The sequence below is a fragment of the Myotis nattereri genome, assembly GCF_964212035.1.
Source record: "Myotis nattereri genome assembly, chromosome: 11".
Taxonomy (NCBI): domain Eukaryota; kingdom Metazoa; phylum Chordata; class Mammalia; order Chiroptera; family Vespertilionidae; genus Myotis; species Myotis nattereri.
In genome coordinates, this window is record NC_138086.1 from 20,733,005 (window position 1) to 20,745,497 (window position 12,493).

The 12,493-nt window shown below is 48.3% G+C and overlaps 1 pseudogene across 1 annotated transcript; it reads left to right on the plus strand.

The window, feature by feature from the left end:
* The first annotated feature begins 4,600 nt into the window (after nucleotides 1–4,600).
* Nucleotides 4,601–5,657, plus strand: LOC308527082 (leucine-rich repeat-containing protein 59-like; annotated as a pseudogene). Its single transcript has one exon. The product of its transcript is annotated as a leucine-rich repeat-containing protein 59-like (transcript).
* The last annotated feature ends 6,836 nt before the right edge of the window (nucleotides 5,658–12,493 follow it).

A 12,493-nucleotide genomic window follows, 5' to 3' on the forward strand; every position in this document is an offset into this window, starting at 1 on the left:
CTGAGACTTGGCTTCTCACCTTCCTCCCCAACAACATGAGTTTCAGCACCCACGCCAGCTTCTCCACCAACTATTGGACTCTGGGCTCCATGCAGTCGCCCAGCCACTAGGCCTGGCTAGCCAGCAGCATGGCCAGTGTCTATGCAAGCTCAGGCTCCCAGATCTCTGTCCCACTCCACCAGCATCTGGGGCAATTGGTGGTTCAGGGGTCCAGAGGGCATATAGGGGGCATCCAGAGAAAGGAGACTATGCAATGCCTGAATGACCATCTAAGTTCTATCTGGAGAGGGTGAGAAGCCTGGAGGCTGATAATCGGGACTGAAGAGCAAAATGCAGGAACACCTAGAGAAGAAGGGGCCCCAGGTCAGAGGCTGGAAGCATTACTTCAAGATCATCTAGGACAAGTATGTCAAACTCTTGACCCGTGGGCCGCATGCCTTGTTTCTTTGGCCCGTGTTAGCCTTTGAGTTTGACATGCTTGATCTAGGACCTGAAGGCTCAGATCTTTGCAAGTTCTGCAGACAATGCCTGCATTATTCTGCAGATTGACAATGCCTGTCTTGCTGCTGAAGACCTCAGACTCAAGTATGAGATGGAGCTGGCCATGCGACAGTCTGTGGAGAGTGACATCAATGGGCTCCAAAAGGTACTGATGACATCAATATCACTTGGCTACAGCTGGACACAGAGATTGAGGCTGTCAAGGGGAACTAGTCTTCATGAAGAAGAATCACAACAAGGAAGAAAATGGTCTACATACCATGCCAGATTATAACTCTACACATCCACAAGCAACACACTCAAGGGGAAGACTCAGTGAGCACCAAAGCCCCACTGAAGCAAGTCCTGCTCCATAGGGTGTCTCCTGCATAGCAGTACATCCACTGTAGTCTCAGCTGGTCCTCACAGCCAATTGGCCTGGAGATCAGTTCCTCCCAGTGACGCCAACAGCAATCAAGGCTCAATTACAACAAGATTGTGCATGCAGGGGCACACCTAGAGTGCCCAGCTCAGGTGCTGGGGAGGCTGAGCCACTGGGCCCTACAGGACACCAATTACACAAGACTATTCTACCAATTTCAGGAGACATTGCAGCTCTACCTAATACATAGAAATAAACACAGGAAAGCAGACAAAATGTGGAGATAAAGAAACGTCACAAATGAAAGAAATGGAAACAAGCAAACTACTGGATACAGAGTTCAAAACAATGGTTATAATGTTACTCAAGAAACTTCTTGAGAGCTTCAAGGGACTCAAAGAGAGCTTCAAGGGACTTAGTGGGACTTTTAAGAATGTCAAATACATAAAAAAAGATCAGTCAAAAATTAAGCATATACTGACTGAAATAAAGAATAACTTACAGGGATTCAACAGTAGAGGAGAGGATTCCAAGAATCAAATCAACGATTTGGAATATGAGGAAGCAAAACCACCCAATCAGAAGAGCAAAAAGAAAAAAGAATCCAAAAATATGAAGATAGTGTAAGGAGCCTCTGGGACAACTTCAAGTTTACCAACATTTACTACATGGGGGTGCCAGAAGGAGAAGAGAGAGAGCAAGATATTTAAAACCTATTTGAAAAAATAATGACAGAAAACTTCCCCTTCCTGGTGAAAGAAATAGACTTACAAGTGCAGGAAGTGCAGAGAGTCCCAAACAAGAGGAACCCAAAGAGGCCCACACCAAGACACATCATAATTAAAATGCCAAGGGTTAAAGACAAAGAGAGAATCTTAAAAGCAGCAAGAGAAAAGCAATCAGTTACCTACAAAGGAGCGGGGGGGGGGGGAAGGAGGAGGAGGAGGAGGAAAAGAAGAAGAAGAAGAAGAAGAAGAAGAAGAAGAAGAAGAAGAAGAAGAAGAAGAAGAAATAAGAGTAAAATCGTAATATATACATATCTATCAACAATTGAACTTAAAAATCAAAATAAATGAACAGGAACTCTAATGAAAAATGAGCTGGTGAGTAAAATAGAATGAGAGGCATGGAAACATGGAACAGACTGACAAATCTCAGAGGGAAGGGGGAGGAGGGGGAGATTAACCAAAGATCTTACCTATGGACACCGACAAAAGGGTGGTGAAGGCCTGGGGCAGGGCAGGAACCAGGTGGAGGGGGGATTACGGGGGCGGGGGGGGGGGGAGACATCTTATAATACTCTCAATAATAAAGATTTTTTAAAAAAAGAGCGAGAGAAAGATAAAATAAAATAAGGACAACAAAAACTCAAAAACTTTGGAGAACAGCTTCACTGCCTACCATATGTAATATAGATAAATGTTCATTCTTAAAAGGTGCAGGGTGCGCTCGCTGGTTTGGCTCAGTGGATAGAGCATCAGCCTGTAGACTGAAAGGTCCTGGGTTCGATTCCGATCAAGGGCACATGCCGGGGTTGCAGGCTCGATCCCAGGAGGGGGCATGCAAGAGGCAGCCAATCAATGATTCTTATCATTGATGTTTCTCTCTCTCTCCCTCTCCCTTCCTCTCTGAAATCAATATATATATATATATATATATATATATATATATATATATATATATATATTTAAGGTGTAAGGCACCATGAAGTGAAAAGGGTTCATATAAAAGCATTGCATTACTCTAAAGATTAGTCCTGTCCAAGATATTCAACACCCCCTTCCCAGTAGCCACAGAAAGCCTTGGCTGGGTGCACAGGCCCTGCCCCTGTAGAGACAGACCCCCGCTGTCTTTTTTCCTGGATTCAGGAGGAGCCCACACAGCTTATAAACGGAGTTTCCATCAAGGTCCCGCAAGAGACTGAAAATTCAGGCCTCTGCCCCTTACTTACTTCATTCCTTGGATTCATTTTGTTAGCCCAGCCCTGCCCTCGTTCACTTAGATTTCCTTCTGGGAGTAGGTGCCAGGAATCCTCTGAGCCTCAGGGTGAAAAAGCTCCAGGGCAGCCCCTGCAGGATAGAGCCAGGAGCTGTGGGAAAGGGCGCCTCCTCTCCACATGCTGCCCGCGGCCTTGGCCTGGACTTCAGAGAGTCTCCAAGCCATAGCTCCCGGGACTAGAACAACTGAGTGTTATAGTGAGTTACCATGAGCTTGGCAGACAGAAGGCCTAGCTGGAAACTCCTTCTATATCAGCTGTGTGACCGGGGGCAGAAATTCTTTGAAAAATGAGGATGGTTATGACCTCTGATAATGTGCTATGAAGAGTAGCAGTTTGTAAAGGAAGCATCTGGCACATAGTAATGGCTTAATAAATGGTAGCTATTATCATGATAGTTGGAGCTAAATAGAAGCCCTGGGCGCTTTCATGCAAACTCTGCAGAGAGTTAGTTCTGGGGGCCTGGGACTTGATTTCCTGTGACCTTGGGCTATGTTTAGAGTAAAAGGATGATGAGTTCTTGTTAATTGGTTAAAACTAGTGCAGTGCTATTGCTTTCATTACATGTGCACATCTAATTTGCGTGGATGAAATATAAACCCAGTATGGATGAATATGGATGTAATCATCAAAAGTCCAAATGTTGATTAAAAAGAAATCTAGAAAAAACTTTCTGCTAAGATCTACTGCCAAAGAGCCTTAAGGAGCTATAGCTGGTTTGGCTCACTGGATAGTGTCGGCCTGGGGACTGAAGGGTTCCAGGTTTGATTCTGGTCAAGGGCATATACCTTGGTTAGAGGCACATCCCCAGTAGGGGGTGTGCAGGAGGCAGCTGATCGATGTTTCTAACTCTCTATCCCTTCCCTTCCTCTCTGTAAAAAATCAAGAGAGAGAGCCTTAAGGAGGTAAAGACTAGCTTTCATTTCTTTTCTCACATTGCTGTTCTGGTTTGAATTCTTGAGTTAGCAATTACTTTATGTATTATGATACAATGGCAAATAAAAATACATAAAATCTGGAAACATTAACATAAACATTTTTAAAAACAGATTGGCTTGGATGGCCATACACAACCCTTGTCTGGAACTGAGACTAGGCTGCCCCTGCTGGGACTTTGTAGTACTGCAGTGACTCCATAACCATTGGGCCATTTGGCCCTCATACTGAGGCCTTATGAACCCAGGCCATCTCCATCTTCATAGCTGTGAGTCTGTGGGTCTCCCACTGGTGTACAGACCAGCTGAGGGCAGTGGCCCTCAAGTGTTTGTTATTCTTTGAGGAAAGAGATCACATCTTTTACTTCCCAATAATGCCTTACATTGGTATACAATTTAAAGAGTCATTTCAGCCCAGCCGGCATGACTCAGTGATTGAGCGTTGACCTATGAACCAGGAGGTCATGGTTCGGTTCGATTCCCGGTCAGGGTATATGCCCAGGTTGTGGGCTCGATCACCAGTGTGGAGCATCCAGGAGGCAGCAGATCCATGATTCTCTCTCAGCATTGATGTTTCTCTCTCTCTCTCCCTCTTCCTCCTCTCTGAAATCAGTAGACAAAATATTTTTTAATAAAGAAATAAATAGGGGAGCGGGGCGCGGGGATCAGAGAGCGGCCGGCGGGCAGATGGGCGGCGGAGGACGCAGGCCTCGTCGGTTGGGTGCGAGACCACTGAGCCCAAGGGCGGCTTCTGGAGCATCTCCTGCCGGTCACAGCCCGAGAGACGGCCGCTCAGCCGGCGTCACCATGACCAAGGCCGGTAGCAAGGGCGGGAATCTCCGCGACAAGCGGGACGGCAACGAGCTGGATCTGAGCCTCAGCAACCTGAATGAGGTCCCGGTCAAGGAGCCGGCTGCCCTTCCAAAGGCCACCCTACTGGATCTGTCCTGCAGTAAACTGACTACTCTCCCGTCGGATTTCTGTGGCCTCACACACCTGGCGAAGCTGGACCTGAGTAAGAACAAACTGCAGCAACTGCCAGCGGACTTCGGCCATCTGGTCAACCTCCAGCACCTGGATCTCCTCAAAAACAGACTGGTCCCCCTGCCTGTCAGCTTTGCTCAGCTCAAGAGCCTGAAGCGGCTGGACCTGAAGGATAACCCCCTGGGTCCTGCCCTGGCCAAAGTGGCAGGGGCCTGCCTGGATGGGAAGCAGTGTAAGCAGTGCGCCAGCAAGGTTTTACAGCACAGGAAGGTCGTGCCGGCGGATCAGGAGCGAGAGAGGCGGCGGCCAGGGAGGCTCAGGAGCGGGAGGTGCGCAAGCGGGAGAAGGCGGAAGGGAAGGAGCGCCGGAGGAAGGAGTACGATGCCCTCAAAGCATCCAAACGGGAGCCCGAGAAGAAACCCAAGAAGGAAACGAATCAGGCATCGAAATCCAAGTCCGGCTCTCGGTCCCGTAAGCAGCCACCCCGGCAGCACACCGGGTCCTGGGCGGTGCTGAAGCTGCTGCTGTGCGTGGCGGGCGGGCTGGTGGTGTGCCGGGGGACGGAGCCGCAGCAGCAGCCCCTCTGCCCCCGCGGGAACACCACCTACGGCAATGCGATTCGGGGTCTGCGCAGCCACCACAGCCTCCAGTGGGTCCTGCAGACCGACCCCAGCCATGAGCGTGTCCTCAACACCCGCTGCCTCTCAGCCCTGGGACTTGGATTCCTATGGAATTGGGTTCTGCTGGACACCACCTCTTTTTAGCGTCAGACCTACCTGCCGTCATTAAATGGCTGCTGATTGGTACTTGAAAAAAAAAAAAAGAAATAAATAAATGAATAAATAAAATAAAATAAAGAGCCATTTCACACACATTTCACATGTCCTGATAGCCCTGTGAATTAAGGCTAGACAGAAGTTATCCTCAGTTTACATGGAAGAATACAGGTTAAGAGACAGCAAGTGATTTGCCCAAGATCAAACGGCCTGTAAATGAAAAAAAAATTATAGAATCCAGGCCTTTGGACACCTAGGCTTGTGTTCTTTCTGCCTGACCATAATAAAACCATTACTTTTATTTTTAAAAATAGCTTATTTAGCCCTAACCGGTTTGGCTCAGTGGATAGAGCGTCAGCCTGCAAACTGAAGGGTCCCAGGTTCGATTCCAGCCAAGGGCATGTACCTTGGTTGTGGGCACATCCCCAGTAGGGGGTGTGCAGGAGGCAGCTGATTGATGTTTCTCTCCCATCGATGTTTCTAACTCTCTATCCCTCTCCCTTCCTTTCTGTAAAAAATCAATAAAATATATTTAATAAAAAAAATAGCTTACTTACTATGTCCTAGGTCAGCGATTTTCAGCCCTGGCTACACATTAAAATCCCTTAGGATACTTAAAAAAGTACCCCCCACCCTAGCTGGTTTGGCTCAGTGGCTAGAGCATCAGCCTGTGGACTGAAGGGTCCCAGGTTCGATTCCAGTCAAGGGCACATGTCCAGGTTGTGGGCTTGATCCCCAGTGTGGGGGGTGCAGGAGGCAGCCCATCAGTGATTCTCTCTCATTATTGATGTTTCTCTCCCCGCCCCCTTCTCCCTTCCTCTCTGAAATCAATAAAAATATGCATTTTTTTAAAAAAATAACTCCCATAGTGGGTCCTCCACCCCAACCAATTACATCAGATCTGTTGTTAGGGTTTTAGGCCATTTGAGATGCACCAGTGGGGTCCCTCGGCCTGGAGTGCACCCTCTCGCAATCTGGGACCCCTCGGGGGATGTTGGATAGCTGGTTTCGGCCTAATTCAGACAGGAGGGAGCCTGATCCTGTGTGTTGAGCATGTGTCCCCTGGTGGTAGTGCACATCATAGTGACCAGTTGACCGGTCATTCACTTGCTTAGGCTTTTATATATTGATCCCAGATGGTTCTAATGGACAGTATCAAGTGCCATCGTGTAAGTGCTTTATAAACACCTCATTTAAACTTCATCCCCATCCTATCAGCTGAGTATTACTGTCCACATGCTGCAGGTGAGGGAACCAAGGCACAGGAAGGACGAGTAAAATTTCCAGCTGATACCACAGTTCCCAAACTGTGCGCCAAGGTGCTCCCAGTTGCCACAGTGAGGTTCCGCAGTATATGTGAAAAATTTCAGGGAAACAGCAATACTCTCCATCTGTAAACTACTAGCTCAAGGCAGTTCACCGATTCTACAGCAGATGGTGGTACAGTCCTATCTGTGACATTATGACTTTGCAAACTGGATTTTTCAAGGTGAGGTCAGTGTGGAACAGGAAATGAATGTGGTGGTGTTCAGTCTGGTTCCAGAGTTAGAAAAGTGATGCAATGCCCAACAGTCACAAATATCCCATGAGCAACTGTAGTAACCTAATTGTGGTAACTTTAATTGAATTAAACTTTTTCTTTCAATTTATTACTTTTTCAAATGGCTATGTGGTTAGGACATAAATATGTGTTAATTTGTCTGGACCTGGCTACTTAATAAAGGGAACTTGCCCAGCCGGTGAGGCTCAGTGGTTGAGCATTGACCCATAAACCAGGTCACAGTTCAATTCCTGGTCAGGGCACATGCCAGGGTTTCGGACTCAATCCCCAGTAGGGGGAGTGCAAGAGGCAGCCAATCAATCGTTCTCTCTCATCATTGATATTTCTCTCTCTCCCTATCCCTTCCTCACTCTGAAATCAATAAAAACATATTAGAAAAAAAAAATAAAGGGAACTTGATGGCATTTTTTGGGGGAAAAAAGGCATTGAAGCATTATGGGCACCACCCTAATACCAAGGCCACACAGAAAGGGCTAGAGGTAGGATTTGAATTTGGTCAGTTTGACCCCAGAGTCTGAGCACTTAACCATTCCTCTGAACTGGGTTCAATCAGTGCTTTTCTTCTGTGCCCTGTCCTAGATGCTGAACCCTAAATGTTGAATTAGGGGTCAACCTGAATTGTTGGAGCAGACATAAAGTGACCATTACTATCAGGACCACAAACCATTACAGTGTCCTCTGGCAAGTTTATATAACATCCCTGAGTCTCAGTTTCCCCACCTGTAAAACAGAGATAGCAAAATCTACACTGCAGAGTTGTGAGGATGACATAAGATAAAAACCATAAGGTATCTATCTCAATGTTTGTTCTTCCCCTGGCTTCCCTCCTTACTTCCATGACAGACCTAAAGAATAGGGACACACCAATGTCCACAGATGTGTGAAACACACACACACACCATCTAACCATCTGTGTCTGCCCAATCTTCAACCTCAAGCACATTATTATTATTATTTTAAAATATTTTTATTTATTTCAGAGGGAGGGAGAGGAAGAGAGAGATAGAAACATCAACGATGAGGAAGAATTATTGATCGGCTGCCTCCTGCATGCCCCCTACCAGGGATCGAGCCCGCAACCCGGGCATGTGTCCTTGACTGGAATGGAACGTTTCCGGGGCAGTGAACAGACCATCTAGGTCAGTGGCTCTCAACCTTCTGGCCCTTTAAACACAGTTCCTCATGTTGTGACCCGACCATAAAATTATTTTCGTTGCTACTTCATAACTGTAATGTTGCTACTGTTATGAATCGTATGTAAATATCTGATATGCAGGATGGTCTTAGGCGACCCCTGTGAAAGGGTCATTCGACCGCCAAAGGGGTTGCGACACACAGGTTGAGAATGGCTGTAATTTACTGAAGTCCTACCACAGGTAAACTCTTTATTGGGAGAGTGTGTGTGTGTGTGTGTGTGTATGTACACATGCACACCATGACAGTGTGAGTCCTACACTAATCTTCCCTATCTTGCTACATATACTAGTAGACACTACCTTCTTAAGACCCTCATGATCCCAGGCTAGGATCCTACCTAGATGGCAGGCCTCGTTTGATTATTTTTCTTTCTTTTAAATATATTGTCATTGATTTCAGGGAGGAAGAGAGAGAGAGAAACTTCAATGATGAGAGAGAATCACTAATCACTGCCTCCTGCACGCCCCACACTGGGGAATGAGCCTGCAACCTGGGCGTATGCCCTGACCGGGAATCCAACTGTGACCTCCTGATTCATGGGTCGACGCTCAACTACTGAGTCACACCGGCCGGGCATGGTCTGATTCTTGGCTGTCATGTGGACATGCTTTGCATTTCAGCAGCCCTGATGAGAAAGTTCCAGTCTTAGGTGGGACTTATATTAACCCTTCACTCACCAGGGGCAGTGGATCAGAAGTGAGGTGACGGCAAGATGGTGCTGCACGCATTCTGAATGTGGACAAAAAAGGAGTTTTATGGAAAGTAGCCTCACGTTGTAGTCTGGTCATAAATTCTTACCTGGGCAGGTCTTCGTGGGTAGCTTTTTATCACTCCAGTCATCTGACTTTTTAGAAAGGTTTATCTTTGCCTTAAGCAAATCCTGTCCATTGGTTCTGTGCACCTAGGTTAACACACCTTTGCAATGCCCCCTTTCAGACTCTTCTTTCACAGCATAACCACATCAGGAGAGCACTAATCTCGTTAACTGTTTTGTAGTCCAATCCCCACTTTAATTTCTCTCACCTTCACGTAATCTTCCTTACTTCCCTCCTTAATTCCAAATGCATAAAATAAACTGTCATTTATTGGAAGCATTTTTCTCAGTCTGTTGAGCTTGTGTTTCTGGGGTATTCTCTGTTTGGCTCAAATAAATCTTTACAAAAATTCCTTGCAGTTTCAGACATTCTTACTTCAATATGGGTTTGAGAGACCTGGGGATGACTCATTGCTCCCATCAGAAACTTTAGCATAGAGATACTTATTTTATAGGTAAGGGTTGGACACCAGAATTCTCTCCATGGTTGAGAAGGAGATTTGGCTTATTCTATTTAAATCTTTGGAGCTCCCCGGTTGTGTAAGACTGGAGGTTGAGATGGGGGTGTTAGAACAGCCAATCTAACAAGCTTGCCCTATAATGCCCACGTGGTGGCTTCTGGGCATATGGCCCAAGCCAGTCCTGATGCTCACCCCCATCCCTACCCTGGAATTCAGTTACCTAAAACACCAACCTCAACATCTTTTTTTTTTTTTAATAAACCCTTACTTTCTTTTCTTTTTAAAAATAATTATTGATTTGAGAGAGAGAGAGAAACATCAATTTGTTGTTCCACTTACTTATGCATTCATTGGTTGATACTTGTATGTGCCCTGACGGGAGATCGAACCCACGACCTTGGTGTATTGGGAGGATGCTCTGACCAGTTGAGTTATCTGGCCAGCGCTGTCTTTTTAAAAAGTATTGTAGCCCTGGCCAGGTAACTCAGTTGGTTAGAGCGTAGTCCCCATGCACCAAGGTTGCAGTTTGATCCCCTGTCATCTGTCTCTGTCTCTCTCCCTTCCTCTCTCTCTCAAATCATTAGAAACTATTATAAGCAAAATTAGCCTGGGTTGCCCACCCAGAGTGGTTGAGCATCAGCCTCTGAACCAGGAGACCATGGTTCAGTTTCCGCTCTGGGCGCATGCCCGGATTGCAGGCTCCATCCCCAGTGTGGGGCGTGCTGGAGGCAGCCAATCAATAATTCTCTTTCATCATTGATGTTTCTCTCTCTCTTTCCCTCTCCTTCTCCCTTCCTCTCTGAAACCAATAAAAACACATTTTTAAAAAATTAGCCAGGGTAGAAATATCCCCAAAGAGGCACTGCTTTTGAGAAGCACCTGAAGGCTTCAAGCCCTTGACCTGTTTGTGACCAGGGCAAGACCTATGCCCTCCCCAGCTTTTGGGAAAGACTCAGTCACCCCGGCCCTCCCTGCCAAGCCCAGAGTGCTGATGTCATCGGGGCGGGAGGCTTGGCTGGACAGGGACCTTTCACCTCCTTCCTGCCCGCTCATTTCCCTGCTGCAGCCGCAGGGGCCTGGACTGCAGGCAGCACCTGCTAACACAGAGCCCGACTCCTCTGGTGGCAGAAGCAGGAGTTGGACTGGACTCTGCCGTCCTCGGGAGCTTTGCGATTCTGGCCCAGGCTCTGGGGGCTCCCCAGGGTTCCTCTTCAGGTTGCTGTGTCGTTATCCTCAGGGAGGGGGAGCAGCTGCCTCGCTGAGTTTGGGGACCATCGCCTCCTGGAGGCCGCTCCTCGCGGAGAACAGTCTAAGACAGACCCCTCTCCTAAGGCCTGAGAAGAGGGTGGCCTCGGAGGCGGCTGCGCGTTCCCGTCTAAGGGACGGGGCAGACGTGGTTCTCCATCGCCAACCCTTCCCGCCCTGCCCCCGCCCGCCAGCAGGGATGCTGGTTCCTGCGGTAGGTCTGGGGGACTCGCCCTGCCTCTAGTCTGGGTTCAGGGGTAAAGGTGAGGACAGACCCCTCCCTTCCCGTCGGGCGGCCCGGCTGTTTCCGGCTGAGTCAGCCCTGCGGGAAGAGCGCGGCTCCCACGGCCAGGGGCGGCTCGCCAGCGCACTTCCTCCCACGCGGGGCAGCCCCTCCACCCCCCACCTCGTAGCCGTGCGCTCCCGATGGCCGGCCCGATGGCCCAATGATGGCCCAATGATGGCCCAAAGGCCAGACGGCGGGCAGCAGCACACAGCCGCCCAAGGGGGCCGAAGGGCCCGGCCAGCAGAGGGCTGGGAGGGGGCCCTGCGCTCTCAGACCGGCGGAGCCAGCGCTGTGAATCCCGAGAGGCACACCTTGACCCCCGCAAGTCGGGACGCGGCGCTTAGATTTCCCTTCTCTCCTGGGACAAATTTGTTATTCGGGAATTTGCATAAAAGAGTGATTCCTCCCCAGCTCAGAAATTCCCTAGTAAAGTAATTCCTGCTGCTGGGAGGAAGCAATTGTCTCCCCTCCCGCCCCCCCCCCCCCCATGGCCCCTTCTATTTCAGGAAGCGCCGGGAAAGGATATATACACGTGAGGCTTAAGTGTGAAAGGAAGCGAGGAATCCTTAAGAGCGCGGGTCTCAATGGCTGCCCTCCTAGGAACCAGGAGGGCACGGTTCGATTCCCGCTCAGGGCACCTGCCTGGGTTGCGGGTGATCCCCCGTGTGGGGCCTGCAGGAGACAGCGGGTTAATGGTTCTCTCTCATCATTGATGTTTCTCTCTCTCTCTCCCTCTCCCTTTCTCTCTGAAATTAATAAAATATATATATTTAAAAGCATGGGCTCCTAAGTCGGTGTGACTCCTGATTTTGCTGGGTTTCTTTCTCTCTCTCTCTCTCTCTCTCTCTCTCTCTCTCTCTCTCTCTCTCTCTTTCCTATGTTCCTGTTGTTTGTCAGAGGCCAATTTCCCCATCTGTAAAATATATAATAATTATTATTGCACCTGTTTCTTAGGATTAGAGTGAAGATTAAAACAGACAAAAACATGGACCACACTCAGCACAGGATCTAGTACATAGTATGAACTCAGTACATGGTTGTAAAATGTGCCTGTTGGGGGACAACATTTTATCCCCAAAGCTGGCGATTTCACACAAAAAGGAAAGTGCACCGGGGCAGGTGGGTCTTGTATCGCCACCCAAATCATACTGCGGAGACGATGGCTGACTTCCCACCAATTCCATCTGTTTTCCCAATGGAAGGCCAGCTGGGAACTGAGATGCAGAGTGCTTCCTGAAACTCCTAAAACATGACTTAATCTACCCTCCCACATGCACACTCCCCCCTGCCCCCACAAACAGACACACACAAGGCTTTAGCCCAGTCTCCAGAGCCACAGGCCAAGAGAGGCAACATGGATGTTTCCTTGTTGGCTT